The following is a 22,439-nucleotide window of genomic DNA, read 5'->3' as shown; positions in this document are numbered from 1 at the left end:
AAAATAATCAATAATAACCTAATACAATTAAAATATTATTTAGGAATATAGCCATATTTCACTCACCAAAAATCAGTTTTAACTATACACAATATCCATCCTCTTTTCTTTCTTCTTTCTTTTCTATTGCCATCGAAGCTAATGCTGAAAGTCGAGCCTGTCTTGTTGTATTTCTGGCATATGTTTTTATTCAATTTAGTGCTGACAATGTTCGTTGCCGGTTGTGACAGATTTGCTTGCTTTGGAGTTGTCCAACCTTTTTTAATGATGTCCAGCTTTTATCTCTTGAAAAGTCCATCTTGAATATGGCTTTAAATCAACACAACAATATATTTGCTTCTGCGCTCGCTCCAGGTACAGTTTGGTAGCTTTGGCCCGCCTACTCTATCAACAGCCATTCAAAGTTGGTGAAAGCGATGACGTATCCATACGCCGGCGAGATGGCAATTACGTATCCCTGCGCTTGCGACAAAGCATTGTGGTGTTGCCAACTCGAAATCTGATTGGTTAAAGCAAGAGTCTTATTGACACTTCTTTAATGCAGCAGAGCCCGCAGAAGTGATTGTGAAGGCCTTGAGGCAGATTTCTTACCATGGCAACAAATAAGGGCTGAAATGTGATTGGTTAAATGCTTCAATATGAAAACACACAACTGGAAGCAGTGCAACCAGGAGGAAAGCAATGAAAGGAAGCTAACAGACAATTCGGAATTATTTAATATTTCTTAGGCCAGCAGAAAAGGTCTTGAAGCCACTGGATCATATTATACACCCTGACATTATTGGAAACATTTGCATGACATGTACAAAACATTTTTTTCCTGGAGGTAAACTGGGCGACATTGTTAATGTTCACTTATAAGGATAAATGATCTGAATGCACTTCGATAGGAGAAGCTATCACAATAGGCAAAATGCTTGTAAAGTGTTCCCTCGCTACTTCGCGCTTCAGCTATCGCGGACTCAGAGCTTCGCAGATTTTTTTCAGGAAAAATAAAAAATTTAAAGATATTAAGTTAAAATTATAAATTATATCATTTTACAAGAGGTGGAAACAAAATATTCAATAAGAATTAGTAATTGCATCAAAAAAAGGCCAAAGAAATGGTCAATAACATGGTGAGAGTTCAGAAATCGCATTGATGACGTCATGGCTGTTTACAGGCGCATCTTCACCGCCCAAAAAAACAATGTTCACAACTCCCAATAACGATGTTTCTTACGTGCAAAAAACTGCAGAAGATCCTCTAACCGGACTACTCTGATGTTTTTGCTTGGTGGTGCTTTTGTGCACGTGTTATACGTTTCTTTAAGCATTTTTGAAGGTGCACGCCTACTTCGCGGAAATTCAGCTGTTGCGGGGGGTCCCGGTTCCCATTAACAGCGATAAGCGAGGGAACACTGTATTCCCCATAATGGGTTACCAAGACACTTGGGAACACAAAGGGAAAGAAAGAGCTCGCATGCCATCGGGTGGATGCCAAGGCACACATCAAGCCTGGCTTTCCTGTACTTTGCTTAAAAATTTGGTTGCATAATGCGACACATTCTCTTGTGACAAAACTCATGTAAATCTTGCAAGATGAGTTGCTTGTACAAGGAGGGTCCACTGAATACCATTGAACTCCTCATCTTTAATAATTTGAAGTCATGCATTTGACCCACTGGTAGAATCACTGCTAAGTGCAGCTGTTGGTGAATTTAGGGAGTGCTTAATTGTTGAAACCAAAAATACGAAGTGCATGCAGGTTCCCACTAGCACCCAGAAATCTTTCTATGGCCAACTTATTTATTTGCCTGCTAGGTCTGCATTGTATTCTAATAGAAAGCTCATGATAACATTCCACTGAGCAAACCCATTTCTACATTTCCATCCAGTAGAGGACGAGCTGTGCCAACAAATATGCTATTGTTAAATGAAATGTAAAGAAGCTTGCATATTGGTGTTTAGGAGTCAGGAGTTGTCATGCTAATTAGCAGTACACATTATGGTGTAAACTAGTTGCTTTATTAGCCAGGATATTATTTGACCCAGAATGCTTGTATTTCGCAACATTCAATCATCTATATAATATACATTGCCCCCATTCACAAGCCTCTTGCCCGGGAATAATCCAGAACATGCTACAGTGAGAGAAAGGTTGGAATAGATAGGGTTTTTTTTTTTAAACTGTTAGTGCTTACTTACATCTGTTATTATTGGGAATGGGAGGTCAGCTGCCAATGAAAATGGACAAACCTGTTGTCCTGGGGATGTAGCCTCGTGCTCCAAGACATGGGTGCTTCTTTGAACATGACATGGATTTTTCTTTGTTGTACCCTGACATTCTCCATTGATGCCTACCTTGTACATGACACCAGCTCATGTGAAGGACATTGTGCCTCTCATCTTCCTGAGCTTTGTCGGTAAGCCTCATATGTAGGAGTTTTATTTGTAACTATTACATTTAATTTACCAAGTGTCAATACAACACCTTGTATCAAATGCATTTGCTTCCGAAATTTCTCTGAAATTATTTTATTTTTTGTGCTTGTGGACCTCTTCGAAATGGTCCATGGTGAAAAAGTTACATCGGATAAATTAATTACTTTTGATAACAGCTGTTTTACTCACACGCACACGCATGCATGTACATGCGTACACGCACACACAACATTCAATTTGTGCAAGTAAACACACAATTGAGCATATTAGTAAAGCCGGCATACCCACCAACTCCTTTCACAATCTGTTCAAACGTAAATGCAATTTATTGCTGGATGGGATTTTAGTAATTAAGGCATACATGCTGGATTTTTGGAAGATCTTATATAGTATGTGGAAAGTCACACGATCAAACCTAGAAAACAAGCCTTAGGTGGATGCATGGCTCCTTGTAAATGTTTCCAAGTCAGCCGCGCTGGGATAATTGAAAATGTCAAAATTGCATTGCTGAATACCTAACATGTCACTGTAATGTTTTTTTGTGAAGGGAGGGTTTTATAAAAAATATTAACATGACGGCAAGTTCTGTTCTCCTCTCATTTTGCTGTGATACGCTGACACACTTAAAGGGAGCCGATTATGGGTACCCTTCCTTAATTGCCATTCAAAGGTAGGGCAAAGGGAAAGCCATTCAAACACACATTCACAATTTCATTGAGTGAACCCAACTTGTGAAGTTATGATGCATTGAAAGTAAACATTGCGTGCGGGTACTCAAACAGGTATTTTCACCCAGCACACAATAAGACAGCTGAATAGTGAAATATTTTGTTGGTGAGCGGTTTCAATAATAATCATGCGCAGTTGCAAACATCCTGAAAGATAATAACAAAAGGGCAACCTTTTAGTTCATTATAAGATACAGATCATTAGGCAGGTTAGATCAAATCTTCTCTGAGTTACGTGGTGATGTTCTATTATACAAGTGAAACATTGTATGGTTCTGACAAAGATTAGTGGGATGTCAGCCTGCCCTTACCGTAAGAAGGACGGTGTTGAATTATTAAATACAGCACATTTCATCTCAAGAGGAGCTTCAGCCTGGAACAGCAATAAATGGACCAAAAGAGGAAAGGAAAAAGGATTTGTGTAGTGCAATCTTGGTATTTAATTTCTTCCCCATTACTTTTAAAATATAAACCAGCGATAGAGAACTATATATTTTATTTCTTTTTGGTGAAGGCTATTTAGAGAAATGCCTCGCTCAATTCACATTCTCTATAATAGGGTTTAAAAGAATGCTACAGGTATTATAACATCATGAAACATATTCTCCTCCAGGGGTTCTACCACACTTGAGCTCTAATTTACATTGGGACACAACCCTGGCTTAAAGATCAACGTTTGAATGTAATGATAAAAGGCAGGCAGTATTTTATCCAGTGATTTACTGCTGCATTGAACCAAGCCAGGTGGCTTGGTCGCATCACGAATTTTTTTTGCATCTCTTTCGTGTATAAAATATTTCTACGACCACTGGGCGGGCTACATTATGCACAAAAACTTAATCTGGGATTGGGGTTTGCATATTGCTATTTAGTCATTAATCGCTATATGGCAAGTGACTATATTTTCAAAAAAAAATATCAAAAAACAAAATTAGCATCCATATGTGCATAACATTTTGTGTCAAGTTTGTCACAATATTAAATTTTTCAATAAAATTCATTGATTCATTCATTTTCTAACCGCTTCATCATCACAAGGGCTGCGAAGGGTGCTGGAGCCTATCCCATCTGATTTTCCGGCACAAGGCGTATGACACCCTGAATCAGCGGCCAGCCGATCGCAGGGCATGAGGAGACAGACAACCATTCACGCTCACATTGATACTTAGGGCCAATTTAGAGTTTCCAACCAGCCCACCACGTTTCCAACCAGCCCATCACGTTTTCAATTCATTACAATGGGAAACGTCCGCTTGAGTTACGATATGCTTGTGATACGATCACAGTCTCGGAACGGATTACGATCGTAAATCGAGGTACAGTGTTCCCTCGCTTATCGCGGTTAATGGGGACCGGGACCACCCGCGATAAGTGCATTTCCGCGAAGTAGGGAGTCCCCTTCCAAAATGCTTAATTTGAATTTAATTCCAAATTTTTTGTTTTTTTTGTTTTTGTTTTTTAATTTTCTTTTTTTTTACCCCCCTGTATACGGTACACCATATAAAATACGGGTAGATAGAGTGAAATTCGTGTTATAACAAAAAAACTGTAAAATATGTTGTTTCAATGTAATATTTGTATTTTTTTTCCCAAAAAAATCTGCGAAGCTCTGCGTCCGCGTTAACTGAAGCGCGAAGTAGCGGGGGAACACTGTACCACTGTATATGAAAAAAATAAGATGGATTAGATCAGGGATGGGCAAACTTTTGGGCCCGGGGGCTACATTGACTTTAAACATTTGAAAAACGGGCCGGATCAGCTCAAGATACGATAAATATGAAAAACAGCACCCGTTAACAGTACGGCACCGGTCCGTGACTTTTCTAGCGATGCCTTCAGCTATGTCTGAAACAATCTAACCCTCAAAAACTATTTTATGGTTATAAAACCTCTATTGCAACTATAGCACAATTTCCATCCTCCTATCTTTCCTCTTTCTTTTCTACCACCATCAAAGCTAATGCTGAAAGTCGAGCCTATCCTGTCATATTTCTGGCAAACGTTTTTATTCGATTTAGTGCTAAAAATGTTTGTTCCTGGTTGTGACAGGCTTGCTTGCTTCAGAGTTGTCCCACCTTTCTTATGTCCAGCGTATTTTTTCTTGAAATGACCGTCTTGGAAATGGCTTTGACAGCAAATCTGCAAATCTTCAGCCATCGCGGGTTGACAAAACCGCAGTTAAATCAACACAACAATATATTTGCTTGTGCAGCTTGCTACAGATACAGCTTGCCACCTCTGACTAGTCCACTCTATCACTAGCCAATCATAGTTGGTGAAAGCGGTGACGTAACCCTACGCCTGCGACAAGGCAATGATGTATCCCTATGCCTGCGAGAAGGTAATGACGTATCCCTACGCCTGCAAGAAGGCCTTGGTGTCACCAAATCGAATTTTGATTGTTTAAGGATCATAATAGACAAGATTGAATTTCTTCGCTTTCTCTAAGTGTGTTAACTCCATCTTTTATTTGTTACACAACTATTTTTCAAAAGAGATTTGTGACAATTTTTGTCATATGACCCAGCTCTATGTATATGTATTAGCATATAACATGATAAACTGGCCTATTTTTTATTTTGTTTACCAGAAAAATGTTTAAAATACGACTTTTTTACCTTTCCACCAGGAAAACAATTCTCTACTCATTGTCAGTATGCTGCAATGTGAAGGAGCATGAAAACCACTGTCACAGCCGACACTCAGCTGGGTGCCAAAGACTCACGCTAACATTTTCACACTAATTCTCTGGAGGACTGTAGGTATTTCACTTCTGTGAAGTGGTTAGCATAAGCTAATGTAATCGATAGGAAACATATTTAGAATTTGTAACAATGTTGCTTTTAACTACAGAAGGATTTGCCCTACTGAACGTTACCTTTTCTATCCATCATCATTGTATTCATTACTACTGGTGAATATCAGAGATGCTGCTGCAATATCACAACAATTCCTTCCTGACTGCTTCTCTCTATCTCACTAATGCTCTATAAATAGATTGTTCTGTTTGAAGTTCTAACTGTGTTGTGTGTCTATTCACTGAGTACCGTATTATCACGGCTATAAGGCGCACATTAAAGTCTTAAATTTTCTCCAAAATAGACAGGGCGGCTTATAATCCAGTGCGCTTCATACATGGACCAACATTTAAATTTTTATCACGATAAAATAAAATAAGTCAGTCGATTGAACAACTACGGTAAGCAGCCCCCGACTCTTCTATTTTCCCGTAGACAATGTGCTGCGCAGTCAATGCTGGGATATGAAGTAGTTATTTTGTCAATAGACCCAATGGATTGTGGCCTGGCATCAACACTAGCTAGATGCTAGCTACTATTTGCGAATGGATTGTAGCCTGGCGATCGGTATCAACACTAGCTAGCTGCTAGCTACTATTTGCCAATAGATTGTGGCCTGGCGATCGGCATCAACACTACCTAGCTGCTAGCTACTATATGGATTGTGGCGACCTGGGCGAACGTGTCTGCTTGCTCGGTTGTTCGAGCTTTTGCCAAAGCCGGCATTGTTTCCTAGGAGCCTCTTGGCAATGACGCCGACTCTGAGAATGAAGAGGGGGGACCTGGCATTCTGGACTCATTTGGCCAATCGTTTAATTCAGACACCGAAAATGAAGACTTTGATGGTTTTGATGGTGATAAAGTGAGTACATTGTAAAAATAAATTAAGTATGTACAACTGACCTCAGTTTTGCCTACGTTGCCTTTTTAAAAACGTGCTCTTAGTGTGTTTGCCGTCATCCTGGGTGTATTGACAAAACTATATATCGCAGTGTTACGACTCCCCCTGATGGTAAGATATACAGGTAGTCACAACTACCACAGCAGAAGGATTCAGTCAATGTTGAGTCAGAAAAACACTGCAAGTAGCCTTCAGTGATAATTTATTTACAACAAAGTCCACCAAAAACTGGACTACGAGATGACTTAGCAAAAGATACTAAAGTGGCACCCTCAAATAAACACGGTAAAAACCACCCTCCCTGACAGGTGTTCAAATGAACACCCACAAAAATACAAGAAATAAGGCCGAAGGCTGCCACTGTCAGAACTAATGTAATCAAAGTCTAGACAGGGGAATAAACTACATGTATAAATGCAACAAACTATATGTCTACCCCGAGGTGTCTAAACTTATCTCATGTTCCCCTTTGCAACCCAAAAATCATTAACTTTGTCTAAATAAATACTCAATATAACAAGGGGTAATGTACTCACAATATTAGGTGAAGCTGGGACAATCAAACTTTGCTTAACACTAAAAGAAAGAACTCCACTGCCTCAGCATTTACAATCACAGTCAGCCAAGGGAGTCAAAGTCAAGAATCAAGAGTGAACTGACAGAAAAAAGGGTTTAAATAAGGACAGGAAGTTAATCTTGATTGGAGGAGGGATGATGGGGAAGTAGTCACAGCTGTGTTGGCCTGTGCAGGGCTTTGTAACAGGGGTGGAGCCACAGCTCCATGTACCTGCAGATGAAGAGAAACAACACACCCTACTACATAGTGTGTGTCCAGGCTGACAGCCGTAACACCCAGAAGTCACTGCGCACCGGAAATAGCATCTGGGGCTGTTTCCGTAGCTTAGCCAGTGCTATAACAGTTGGTATTCATCACTAAATTATATATATGCAATGCCTGGCTGCGTCTAAAAGAACGGCACATCCTTTGTGTGTTTAAAATACAGAAATAGCACTCGTTTTTGATACTGTAGCTGAAAAATACGCTGCGCATAATAGTCGTGAAAACACGGCTGTTCTTTCCTTCATTAGACTGTTATGTCTGGCAATTCGGGCTGTCATGATTCATGTATTGTTAGCTTTGGGTTATGTGCTATGTTTGAGTTTTGGTGTTTGGGGTTTCTTCCTCTGTGTGGCCTTGTGATTGCCCATTGAGTTCGCCTGCTGTTTCTCTGCTCATGGTGTCTCCCTTGCTCACTCCCTCTTATTTACAGTTGTGGTCAAAAATTTACATAAACTTTCCTCCAGAAGGTTTTATCTTTGTCCATATGATCAGCAGCAAACTTCATTCGAGCTTTAAGGTTACGCTTTTGGAGCAAGAGCTTCATTCTTTCATGGCAGCCTCTCAGTCCACGGAGATGCCAAATAAGCTGACACTGACACCTGTGTTCCAGGAGATTCTAATTCTTGGCAGATCTGCTTTTTGGTGATTCTCGGATGAATTTTCACCCTCCTGACCTATTTTCTCTCAGCAGCAGGTGATAGTTTGCGTTTTCTTCCTGATCATGGCAGTGACAAAACAATGCCATACTAACTATACTTAAAAAACAATTGTTTGCACTGTTCTTGGGGCCTGCAGCTGCTTTGAAATGGCTATAAGTGACTTTCCTGACTTGTTCAAGTCAAAGATTTGCTTTTTCAGATTAATGCTTATCTCCTTTGACTTTCTCATTGTAGCGTTTGTGGACGTTTGCATCCAATGAGCCCTATTTAAATGGCCTCAGAGAAGTCACCAGCTGTAGTCCCTCATAATCACTCACAAGAAGATAAGAGGTCATGCTATGAAGCTTATTTCACTGACACTATTTCTAAGTCACCAAAATTGTGACCGGACGTTTAGTCGACGGAAAATTCATAGACGGAAAATTTGTCGCCGGACATTTCGTCGCCGGACATTTCGTCGCCGGACATTTCGTCGAACGGACAATTCGTCACTGGACATTTCGTCAAATGGACAATTTAACACCGGACATTTTGTCGAACGGGCAATTTGTCGCCGGATTCGCTCCCTCTCAAAATTTAAGAATGTACTTTAAAAAGAGGTCTAATATTAACGCAATGGTTGGCAATTAATTTCACAAAGGGAATTCTCTGGCTATAATCTTATATATTTACATCTAACTCAAAGTGCAGTTCAAATGCAGTTCCCAGAATACCAATCCATTTAAAGTGGAACCTCTGGTTGAAATGTACTGTTGACAGGTGCAATGAATGAATGGGCTCTTTAATTGCCAATTGCCCAATGAAAATTGGATTGTACGCCGATTGCCGTCAATGGCAGAATATGTGTTAACCTCACACACTGGCTTGTCTAAGCTTTTCTGTGAAATGTTATCTATTCAATACTGTTAGATTCTTCAATGGACAGCACAACAAACTGACCAGAGGTGCTACTAAATCATGAAGGCCATGTGTTTATCACTATTGGTTTGTTCATTTATTGTTGTTTTAATTGGAAACTACCTTCATTGGAGAAAAATCCACATTAAACAACATTCATTAATCAGCATTACAAAGGAAATAGACCGAATTATTGCTTCCCTAAATCCTTGTTTTACTGGTCAGTCAGCACCATGGACGGAGGTCACATCTGTTCAAACTGGATAGATGACCTCCGAAGCCCTGATGCTGCTACGCAAACTCAATAGACTTCACACCAATGAACCCTACTTTAGTGGAAAATATGTTCTTTTTTTAAATTCAAGATATATAAATTCCTCGCAGCATTGTCACATGAACTTCTGCAGACAGTGAGGGTCAAGCGGGACATGTCATCGTGAATAGACATGATTAGTCGATGTGTCTTGACCTCCACTGCAAAGGCACCACCGAGCCTTTGAGACTGACTCACCAAACCCCCTAGAACCACTGATCTAATTTTCACGTTAATCGATATCTGTCTATTTAAACTGCGTATTTAAACTTGGTACCCTTCCCTGTTCAGTCCTGTACCTGTCCTACATTCAGGTCCAGTGCTCCTTGTTATAAATATTTAAGGTCCTTTAAGGTCAAATTAAAATGAAGAAATTCTTTGATTGGGCGACAGTAAAGACTGTTGGGAACAACTTTGACAATTTTGAATGTATAAAAAAATAAGTACATTAAATAAGGCTTTTTAATTGGCTTATGATTCTAAAGGTGTGTTAGAGCCTTCTGTCAACCACACTCCCAACGCTTGCTAGAATGATGCTAATGCATTTAGCATGTTTCCTCTTTCAGCACAATCGTTTTGAACATATTTGAACAATCTCAGCCAGAATTATATTCTAAAGGAGATGATAACGTGTTTCTGAGTGTTTCTCCGTGGGTGCAATAGAACAGTATTTTATCGTCGTAACTGTGACTTTCCAACTTGAGTACATATTGATTAATTCAACACATAACAAGAATTAGCAATTAATTGATGTCTACTAAAAAAGTTAATGTACATCCAATGTAGTCAAGATGTCCCCGCTGACCAGACAGCTGGATTGAGGAGGTCCAGTAAATACAAGGTGGCAAGAGAGACAGGGCATGTTGTCCCATTATAGCCCCGTGGGTTCTGCTTAAAGACAATCAAATTATCATTTGTAAAATGCAGAGATGGCTTTTATCCCTCTTTTTTGGTCGTAAAGGGTATGGCAGCACATCACTTGGTGCAAAACACCTGTTCCAATTACCATATTTACTCGCATATAAGCCGCATGCACGAATAAGCCGCACCATGAAAACGGCCTTGACATTTTTTTTTACAATTCCACTTATATAAGCTGTCCCCCTGATTCCCAATTTTCACATCCATATTCATGGTTTTAATAGGGAGTACAAATGTGTTTGAAGGGAAAATCTTGAGAAAAATCATCACAACTGGTATTTCTGTATGAATCAAAAGCACATTATTTTGGTCAATATCATAAGGAAGTTCAAATGCCTGTTTTTGTAAAAGCAAAACATCAAATTATTCAATTTGAAAAAAGAAATAAGTCTATTTTAATGAGCAACACATTACAGTAAACTTTGAGGGACAATGAATCAAACGCCGCTAAAAACGTCCACGCTACTCTCTACTAAAGACTACAAGCTGTTTGCTTAGGTGCCTGAACGAAACTAAGGATGTAAACCTGCCTTTTAATGAAAACATTGGAAAACAGGAAATTTAAAACAATCCTAGTGGAATTTTGTTTTATTTCAAAATCAAGACTACTCGCTTCTTGCCAGTCAGAGCACATTTAACTAGGTTTATACGTCAGTGCCCTAGGTAAGATGGCTGTGCCCCGAGCGAGCAGTGACAGGAACAGTTTTTTTTCCAGTTTTATGCAAGATACACACGTTTTTTTTTCTTCTTGAATTTCATTCATATATGTCAAAATATTTTTTGCTCTTAAGTAAGTCTTTTTAAATATCTTGGTTTTGTAGAAGTTTGAATAACAGCACCATGTTGTTTACTGCATTGTGGGAGCTTGGAAATACGTATATTAAAGGTTTTCTTGTTTTGGTCCTTGCCAAAATTGAAAAGCGGCTAACTGGCCACTACTGACCCTGAGCTTCGGCTCATACTACCTACAGATATGAACATGCCTAAAAATATTTTCTGCCTATACCTATGAGATTTACAATTTGTCCTCAGATTGCGACCTATTTCGGCATTTATTTTCAAAGAACGGCCGAGTGGTTAGCGCGCTGGCCTCTCAGCTCTGGGGTACTGGGTTCAAATGCAGGTCGGTCCACCTGTGTGGAGTTTGCATCCGTGGGTTTCCTCCAGGTACTCCGGTTTCGTCCCCCATTCAAAAAAAACATGCATGGTAGGCTAATTGGACACTCTAAATTGCCTCTGGATATGGGTGTGAGCGGTAGTGTGAATGGCTGTCCTCCTCTTTGTATACTGCGATCGGCGTGCCACTGATTCAGGGTGTCCCCCGCCTCTGGGCCGGAGTCCGGTCAGATATGCTCCGCCACACTCGCGACCCTAATGAGGATAAAGCGGTTCAGAAAATGAATTATTATTTGCTTTCATATTTAGAAGAAAATCATCAAAATGAACATAAAGCATTAATAAACATCGAAAATAGAATTTAGATTTAAATAAATTTTTAGTCCCTATGAGAGTGGCTGGGGGATGAGTGGTTAGCGTGTCGTCCTCACAGTGAAGGATCTGGGTTCAAATCCAGTTCAGTACACCTGTGTGGAGTTTGCATGTTCTCCTCCGGCTACTCAGGTTTTCGTCCCACATTTCAAGACATGTATGGTAGACTGATTGGAAACTCTAAATTACCCCTAGGTATGCGTGTGAGTGTGAATGATTGTTTGTCTCCTTGTGTCCTGTGATTGGCTGGCCACCAATTCAGGGTGTCCCCTGCCTCTGGCCCAAAGGCAGCTGGGATAGGCTCCGGCACCCCCTGCGAACCTAGTGAGGATAAAGTGGTTCAGAAAATGAGTTGAGGTTCAATCCCTGATTGGTCCTCTGTGGAGTTTGTTCTCACTGTGCCTCTTTGGGTACTCCAATTTCCTCCCATATCTCAAAAACATGCTTGGTAGGCTGGTTGAACACTCTAAATTGTCCATAGGTGAGTGTGAGAGTGAATTGTTGTGTCTCTTCCAGTTAAAATAGATTTGATGCCTATCTCTGCCAATGGCAGAGAACAAGTTAATTCAAACTGTTCCTTTTAAACAACCATGAATATGCATCCTGAGGTGACGCCATCTTTCTTTTACAGGATATTGGCCTGGCAACTTTCAAACTGTGAATACCTTCAGCCACTCCTTCGAGATTCAACATTTGGCTGTAAGTAGCCCAATAGCACACATCGTATGTTCATAACTGCTTGGAACCTCTGTTTAACCATATTGGGGAGGATGGACAAATTCTCCACCTAATTAGAGGAGTACAGTGCCATTGCTCTGACCAGCATGTTTACAAAGGCTCTCTGCCATGTCACCAGCTTCCATCTTTTCTAGAAAGATTGTCAACTATCTTGGTCTTAGCTAAAGCTGGCCGATATGACAAAAAAATGTTATCACGATAAGAAAAAAGAAAACGGTCGATATTGAGAATCATCACGATAACTGTCACATATTTTTTGTTTTGAATTTGAAACTTCAAACTTCGGTGAATAAGAAAATTCATTACTTTTCTCATTATTCAATTTTGAACGTAACTATGTAAATATGATGATTTTTACAAATATTTTTGTTGTTCTGCCGTGCAATAAAGATAAGACCATTAATAGTGTAAGAAGGGTCCTTACGCTATGAAAAGTGAAGTATAAAACCTGCAGAAATTTTGACAGGTATTTTTATTTTCATAAATTTACCTTCAAACTAAAAGTTGCTATGCAATATGAAATAAATATAATAATAAGCAGAAGCAAACATCACCATTGGCAAGCAGACTACTTTCAGCCTCACAAAAAGAAACAGTTAATTTACCTCACATATGACCATTTACAAAAGAATAAAATAAAATAGTTGGATTAATTTTTAAACCAAGATGACAACTTTAAAATTTTGGCAACGTTTCAGAACATTTATATAAAGTAGGAAAACATAATTGGATACCAGGTAAGAAAAAAATTGCAGGCTGTCGTCAAATGCAAAAGGGTCCCTGTTATATGTGGTGGTCGGGTGGTGTAATTGCAGTTTAATATAGATTTTTAATCGAAAATTTTTAATATTATCATTGCCAAAAAATATTTCATGATAATTATTGTCATCGTTTTATCGCCCAGCTCTAGTCTTAGCAAATATCTGGCCTGATTGGGTCTCAAGAAAATGTATGGGTCAAGTGCTTTACTCACATTGGCAGTGTGTATCCCGATGGTGTTAAGTGCAAAAAAATCATGTATCATTCTAATACAAAGATGCAATCTAATTTCTTAATCAGATGAAGCCTTGTCCAATGAGAAAATACATATTTTAAACAAGTTTCACTGTAAACAAGTGCAGTTTGGTATAAATTGGCTTTTGTTTATTCCTCATTCATTTTCATGAGTGATGCAATTGGGCACCAGCAAGCCAATAAACTCCAGCGGGATGGTTGCTGCTTTTGTATTAGCACTCTTAAAGCTAATCCACAATGTCAGGTTGAATTTACTGCTTTGAATTTTTTTTCTCACCTTCATAATACATTTCTAAAGCACCGAATTGGGACTAGTTATCGTCACATCCTCTGAATCATGTGACTAGGTCTCTGGTTAAAAAATTGGGAATTCTCACTAACGATGGAAATTCGGTTTTAATAGGCAGATGTGAAGTTACACAGATGTGTGCTCAATGTTGATCAATGTGGAATAAGAAATAATCAAATTATATTATATCCGTGTGATGGCTGTTAGTTTTTTAAAGTTTTTTTTCAATAAATAGGTGTTTGGCCTTTTAAGAGTGCTATGCTATTCAAAATACTAATGTGCCGCAGACTGGGAGGAACAGTCTTGATTGTCATGTCTTGTCCTTCAGAATTCCATTCTATTTTAGCTGTTTAAAACATGCATTGTTGTTGACATAGGAAACATGGTAAACAGAATAGCATGCACGCTACAGCAAATGCAGGTTGTTCGATTGACATTTGACGTTTTTCTCAACAACATATAAGCACACTGACAAATATCGTATTTGGTAATGCATTAACAACATCCCGTAAGAAAATGTTATTCCTCCAACCCTTCTGATTTCAATGACCGATTGACGACGTTAACTTTTCCTCAATCAGTCGACCCCCATGCTATTCATGTGGAATGAGCATGGCAACTTTGTTCATATTTATAGTCAATTTACCAAACATGAAAGTAATCGAGGTAAAGTCAAAAGTGCATCACCTGTCAAGGAGCAATTGTGTAACTTAGCTGTCCGCTGTCTCTTTTCCAAAATCTCAAATGCTTGAAGCCAGGACTCATTTGAGATTCAAAATGTCTTTTTTTTTTATTCGTAGTTAATTAAAACTGTTTGTAAAGTTTCTATAGGCCTTATTTTATAAAGCCAACAGAGGCCTGGCATCCTGGTGAAGAAAATGTACTGATCTCGTAATTGGTTGATTTGATTGAATTGAATTGAATGTGTTAATGATTTAAAACCTCACCATGAAGTGCACAATAACAAAAACCAAACAAACAGACAAATACATGAATAAATAATAACAATAACTAATAAATAAATAGTCTGATTGGCTGGCCACCGATTCAGGGTGTCCCCTCGCCTTGTGCCCGAAAGTCGGCTGGGATAGGCTCCAGCACCACCCTTGTGGAGGGTTGTAAATCCATACTAAATAAAGGATAAGAACATTAAGAACTAAAATGGGCTGAGTATCGAATTAAAGTCAGAAAATCTCAGCTTAAAACACAGAACCGTGTAAGAGGTGTTTCCGAAAAACTGTTTTTTGAAAGCTGTTGAAATAGTAGGGCCCTCTAATGAATAATTGAAGTGTAAATCTTATACAGTGCTCCTTTCATATAACAGTTACTGTGTGTTCAATCCAGAACAGTTGATTTTCCAATTCAATTTAAGAGCATTTATTGCAGTTATTGAGTTAAAAGAAAATGTGGCCCACAATAACACTCCAACACTGTTGTTTTTTCCTCTTGTTCTAATACGTGAATTTCATAATATTTTAATTAATGCCCTATAAACGGCTATGCTGATGCTCTCACTGCCACAATGGCATTTGAGCATGTGACACTCTTGCCGGAGGCATGCGAATGCATTCGGGTTGCCCACACGCGATTGACTAGGATGCAGAGTGCTGCATACAGCACCTTGTGAGCAGCATCACAAATCAGCTGAGTACTGAGAACTGAGTGAAGAGAGAGATGGAAACAGAGTGTGAGGAAGGGAAAGTGGGAAGTCAAGTGTAGGCTGGGGGTGGGGGATCCATGAAAGAGATAGAAGGAGGAGGAGGGGAGTGAAAGAAACAGCGATGGGGGTAGTTGGAAGACTGTCTGTGGTGAGGAGGGGGGAAAGTCGTGGTGCAGTGGAAACATTGTGAAGAGGATTGCAGTTGCTGATACTGATGGGAGAGCGGTCTGGGGACATTTCTAAGGCATTTTATCTTTAACACTGAGTGCCTCTTTTATGAAAGAAATAGCCAGTTGTGGGGAACAAGATTACGGAAACATCATTGCCGGTAAGGGTGTATTTGAACTCTATTTGCATTGTGTGAACGCTTCCTCTCTTAGAAGCCTGGTGTAGAATTACAGGCTTAATAGGAATGGTAGGCTACAGCTTTGAATTCTTTACTTCTCTTACTTGCCTAGCATGCTGTGCAGACTTCAGCACACTAGGTGGATGGCACGCCTCTTTTACAAATATTGTCCTCCCAACAGATGCTTGGCATGAGAAAAGAATTGTAGTATATTTAAAGAAGTGCTTGATTTGTGAGAAACGATGCAAGTGGAGCCAAATGATTGATTCAATGATAATTAATCACCACTGAATTTTGCCATTATGTGCCTAGCACATGCAAGAGGAATGTGCGCTTATGCTTGCAAGTAGTCAGGAGGCTGACAGATGTGCTGAAGAGGGAAGAATAAGAGGTGGGATTTCATAAAGTGCTGCAGGATTCTCTTTTTTTCCTACTGGGATATATAGCACTGAGGTTTCAGTGCCAAGGACAATGCCTATAGTGGGCTACTTATAAATGCACATTAGCCTTTTCTTTAAATATTTTCAGATGAATTTGAATGAAATTTTCATTGCTACATTAAGGGTGGCCCAGTGGGCGAAAGGTTAGCACGTCGGCCTCACAGTTCTGGAGTGAGGGTTCGATGCCTGGTGAGTCCACATTGTGGAGTTTGCATGTTCCCCCACTGGGTTTGCATGGGTTTTCTTTGGGTACTTCGGTTTCCTCCCACATACCAAAAACATGCATGGTACGCTGGTTGAACACTCTAAATTGCCCACTGGTATGAGTGTGAGCGAAAATGGATGTCAGTTTCTTTGTACCCTGCAATTCAGTGCATCCCCACTTGGTTCCTTAAGTCAGTTGGGATAGGCTCCAGCACCACCTGTGACCCGTGTGAGGATAAGCCGCACAGAAAATGAATGGATGAATGCCACATCAACTCTTTGGCTGCCATTGACGGTGATAGAAGAACCAGACTTGCTTTAAAACTAAACAGTTTTTACATTGACCACGTAGTAAATCTCAAATTACCACTTGCAACACTGAAACCTACGGAGCCAGATTAAAAATCTTGCTACTGTTGTAACGGAAATACATTTCTTCATACAGGGATTCATTTTCCATCCTCTCTTACTCAAAATAAATTGGACATCTGTCATCGACTGCGTCTTTCGAAAATATGGGAAACAATAATACTGCAGATTACATTTTGAGTATATACACTACATTTACTTCTGCACTAGAAAGGAGCAATAAGCCATTTGATGCCAAAGCTCTCTGGCTCTGAAACATTCAGGCAGACTCATTAAGTGTGAACCGCAGGCTGCCACATCCCGTGGATTTCACACAGACAAATACTCTGCACGTCGGTCATGCCACCCCAGAAATGAACAGGATGCTTTGAAATATACAAATCTTATTTCAGTGTTCAATTAGCTCTTGTCGCAAAGTCAGTTGGAGACCAAATGCTACCCCAATGAATAAGGAGGAAAGAAATGCAAATGCTAAATTATTCTGTATTCTCAGTTGTTTGGCTGTTTGAACCTTTTTGAAGCAACTTTTGAATATATTTTCCCACCTAACAGTTTGTGGCTGACTGTGAAGAGGTGTCATGTATCTATCACAAACCCTCTGACTATGATGACTCGCAGCTGTTTTATCTTAAGAAACAGAAATTCATTTAAAAAAAAAAAAAAGTTTAGTTGTTATTATATGTAATAGTTTGTGACCATTTTCATCTTAATAAGCAACAAATAGGCAACAACACACCCAAAAATGACAAAAGCTACATGTTTGGATTAGGGAAAACATTTTAAAATAATTACTGTCAACAACTATCATTCAAAAAGACATTATTCACAGTAATTTCTGGATTTTACCTGCTGCCTCAACTCCTCACTTTGTCTCTTGGTGTAAATATCTGCTGATAGAGCATAAGCACATCCAAATACAGTTTCCCTATCAAATTTAGTGGCTGCATCTTATACGCCTAATCAGTACAAAGTATAGTATTTATTATTACAAGCTGACGGCTTGTCGAGTCGACAATCAAGGAGTTGTTGTTCATCTTTTGGACACTAACTTTAAAGTCCTACTGCTCCGTTCTTTGAGAACTGATCTTCTTGAACTTTAATGACTATGTAGCATGAGAAATTATCTATTCATTTTTAACATTTCAAATATTAGAGATGATTAATTGATTGATGATTTATATTTCCCTGTATTTGTGATAGTAGCCACTAGAGAACTTGCACATTCTTCATCACTGCCTTGCCCCTGTAAAGTGCTTTTTTTGCTCAACTTCTGCTTTGAAGCACAGTCTCGTTTTGGTTTTTCAATAAGATTTCATGTTTTGTTGTCCAAAATTTGAATTCTTTCATTCATTCATTTACTGAATCGCTCTATCCTCACAAGGGGTTGTGGGGGGTGCTGGAGCCTATTCCAGCTGACTTTGGGCCAGAGGCGAAGGACACCCTGAATTGGTGGCCAGACGATTGCAGGGCACGAGGAGACGGACAAACATTCACATTTACATTCATACCTAGGGGCAATTTAGAGTATCCAATCAGTCTAGCATGCATATCTTTGGAATGTGGGATGAAACCAAAGTACTCAGAGAAAACCCATGCAGGCCCAGGGAAAATGTATAAACTCCACATAGGTGGACTGACCTGGATTGGAACCCAGGACCCCATAGCTGTGAGGCCCACACGCTAACCACTCATCTGCCGGGCCGCCCAAAATTTTAATTGAGTTCTGAAATTTATTGTCCTAATGAGCAGACAAACATTTCCTTTTTTTATCACTTTTATCCACTGTGCTCTCATCACCCACATAACCTATGGAAAAAGACTCCGCTCCAATTCCAGCCTTGTTTGGATTTGGATTTTCTGTTGAAAATGACTCCTAAACATTGACGTTCCTTGATATGCTAAGGACCTTGCACACTTTTGCGACATAAATGAATATACATTCTTTTGTACATTATTCAGCTGGTAGGAACCGTGTTAATGTTAGTGGGTTGTAAAGAGGGAGACACATGGTTTGTATTGTATTGTATAACTTTATTCATCCCGTATTCAGGAAATTTCATTGTGACAGTAGCAAGAAGGGGGGAATGCAGATACAGAAAACAAAAAACAAAAAAAACAGTTAAAAGTTATACAGTACAGTCACAAAGGCCGTAGAACTAAGCAAAAGCACAAAGTGCAAAGCAAAGTAAATGGGATCGTTAAGAATCACCAATTCAAATGATTAAGACAGAAAAGCAACAAAAACACAAAACGAACAAGAGTGGAACGGAGCTACCGCCACTGACTGCCACTTGAACGGCGCCATCTTGGTTGGGGTATCAAAAACGGATACAGACTCAAGAAAAAGACGTAAAGTTGGATAAAACTGGATCCACACACAGGAAGTCTTCCACAAGATGGAAAACTTCTGCAGACTGGGACCAAGGTAGAGAATATGCAGAGTCACTCTTCTAAGCTTATCCACACAGTTCCTCAGTAGTCTGGAGGTGAAGACAACAGAAGCAGAGTTGAAGCCCTCAACTCCGTTTCCGGCCTGGTAAGCGCCGACAGCTCTTCCATCTTATCCCATGATGGAATGGTTGGTCTGAAGCGTTGCTTCTTCTCCCTGCACTTTTGTCCAGCTCCGAATTTCCGAACAGTATTGAGGCTTTGCTCCTTCTGCTGCGTATTGTAACAGCTAGTCCCATGTGTATGACAGTGTAAACATGGCTAAATGGTTCCAAAAAAGAAGTAGCAGAAAGCAGAAAGAAGCCTGGCTAACAGAACAAAGAAAGTTGTAAAAACATTAAAATAAAAAGTACAAAGTTAAGTAAAAAGGAATGTATTAAGAAATTTTAAAATGTAATTAGAAAAAGATAGATGGGCTGTAAAACACGAAGAACAAATAAGAGTGGACATAGCTACTGCCACTGGCTTCCGCGTGACGGCACCATCTTGGGAAAAAAGGGAAGTAAACGCTCGTCTCCGGAGTTGCACAAATGTGGCGATTTGTATAGTGCAAATAAATACAAATAAATGTTTTCTCATGTGGACTTTGGCACTCAGGAATAAAAAACTAACCAGCATTCTGAGGGATTTCCGCCGTGTTTACGGTCGTGAAGCAGACTTGTTGTTAGGACGTAAACACACTGCATTGGGCCCCTCAGAAGATGACTCCACCAGGATATTGATGACAACACGGAAGGAGCCATTGAGTTTGGCAATTGTCTTGACAATATCCAGACAGCTACAGCAAAATTTGTTCAAGAAAAGAAATGGCGGTTGCCATGTTCCTTGTGGGCTGAAAACCTGTCTCAAAAGCTCATCCTGCTGCACCTACGGTGCTTCCTGAATATTCTATTGATGATCCAATGCCACTCGAATCTGACGAAGACGACTTGGATTAAAGCTCCCAATAACCAGTTTTTTTTTTAAAAAATGTAATCAAGCGGAGAGGAACTGTTTTCACTGTGAGTGCGGTATTTACAGTAATTTTATATACAGATTATATTCAGATATTAATACATGGCATTTTTTCAAATGCCTATAACTGTAATATTTCATAAATATTATTCTTTATAATTGTACTTGTGTACTTGTATTTTTATACAGGAGCGAACTGGTATGTAGTGATAATGATCCTTTTCCCGGTTTTGCGATTATCACTGGTCTACATTAGCCGCGATATTCTAATTGATTACTGTATCAAAATCAAAATAAAATCAAAATCCTTTATTGTCAGTATACACAGCTTTGTATGAAGAAATTGGGGGTGCTACTCCAAAAAAGTGTGTTTTGCCAGTAAAAAACATAAACAGTAATATAAAAAGTCACTAGGTAAATTCTAAAATATTGCACAATTTAAGATATTGCACATTAATCATCCATCCTAAATGGCGACGCGCACCGGTGCAGCGGTTCTATGCTCTCCAGTTTGGTACATGACACAATCCCTTCTGTGTAATAACTTGGGGGAGAGGATACATGAAAAACGTTGGGCGGTGATCTGCCTCCTACTGGCTGACTGAAGGTAAGTGAACGACAGTAAGAGGTAAGTGATCGGCTTGGGGTAATGCGACAGAATGCCAAATTGCGAGTCTGAAATTATTTTCACTTATTTGGGTCTTTTGCTGGGAAAACACACCCTATGGAGAAGCACTACCAATTTCGTCATACGCAGTTTCTGAGTACGATGACCATTAGGCTTTTGTCGAGACAATGATGATGACAAAGCCTACATCCAATGATGATGATGACAAAGACTACATCCAATGATGATGACGATGAGGATGACGATGATCTTCTGGGCAGTGTTGATCACTCTCTGCATGGCTTTTCTGTCTAGGGCTGTTTCCAGCGTGCCACACTGTAATGCAGTATGCCAGGATGTTCTCCACAGTGGCTCTATAGAAGGTTACCAGAAGCTTAGTGTCCAAGTTGTTCCTCCTGAGTACCCTCAGGAAATGGAGTCGTTTATGGACCTTCTTCACCACTGATGTGGTGTTGGTAGATCAGGATACTCCATTTATGAGGAGGGAGATCAGATCTGTGCTGCGTTTGCGAAAGTCCAGGATTATTTCTTTAGTTTTTGTGGTGTTTAGTGTGAGACTGTTCAACAAACACCACAAAGACAGTTTGTTGACCTCATCTTTGTAAGCAGGCTCATACCCCCTGAGATGAGTCCGACCACAGTTGTGTCATCGGCAAATTTGATTATGGAGTTAGACTGGTGGGTCGGTGTACAGTCGTATGTGTACAGGGAGTACAGAAGAGGACCCAGTACACAGCCTTGAGGGTAGCCAGTGCTCAGTGTAATGGAGGAAGAGAGGTGGGAACCAAGTCTAAAAGTTTGTGGATGGTTGATTAGGAAGTTCTCAATCCAGTAGCAGATGGAAAAGCATAGTCCAAGGTGGGAGAGTTTGTCAGCTAGAATGTCCGGTATTATAGTGTTGAAGGCTGAGCTACATTTAACAAAAAGCATCCTCACGTATTCCCCATGGTGCTCCAGTTGGCTCAGTGCTGTGTGTAGAGCTATGGCGATGATGCCCTCAGTAGTCATTTTTGCTCTATAGGCAAACTGGTCAGGGCCAACTGAGAGAGGGATTGTATCCCTGATATGGCGAGCGACTAACTTTTGAAGCACTTCATGATCACCGGCACAAGTGCAACAGGACTATAATCATTCAGGCTGTCAATGTTTGGCTTTTTATGGACAGGTATAATGTTGGCAGATATCAGGCAGGATGGGATGATGGATTGTTGCAAAGAAAAATTGAAGATCTTTGTGAAAACGCCAGTCAGCTGATCAGCATAGGCTTTGAGCACCACCAGGTGGTCCTTGGGGACAGCAGCCTTCCTGGTGTTTTCAGCCTGCAGTACCTGTCTCACTTCATGTTCCTGAAGCTCCAGTGTATTGCTGCAGGGTGGTGG

General features: G+C 39.9%; 1 protein-coding gene across 10 annotated transcripts in view; it reads left to right on the top strand.

The window, feature by feature from the left end:
* Positions 1 to 22,439, top strand: part of LOC144208131 (synaptotagmin-2-like) — a 61,041-nt gene that overhangs the window by 15,461 nt on the left and 23,141 nt on the right. For 9 of the 10 annotated variants that reach the window (XM_077734323.1, XM_077734407.1, XM_077734159.1 and 6 more), the window contains one exon: positions 12,602 to 12,669. The gene's annotated coding sequence lies outside the window, so the exon portion shown is untranslated. Of the gene's footprint in view, positions 1 to 12,601; positions 12,670 to 15,817; positions 16,000 to 22,439 lie in introns of those variants that run through there. The other variant, XM_077734487.1, reaches the window with a different exon arrangement.

Source organism: Stigmatopora nigra, chromosome 1 (assembly GCF_051989575.1).
Source record: "Stigmatopora nigra isolate UIUO_SnigA chromosome 1, RoL_Snig_1.1, whole genome shotgun sequence".
NCBI classification, from domain to species: domain Eukaryota; kingdom Metazoa; phylum Chordata; class Actinopteri; order Syngnathiformes; family Syngnathidae; genus Stigmatopora; species Stigmatopora nigra.
The sequence above is the reverse complement of the archived record's forward strand: the minus strand, read 5'-3'. Positions and strand labels throughout refer to the sequence as shown.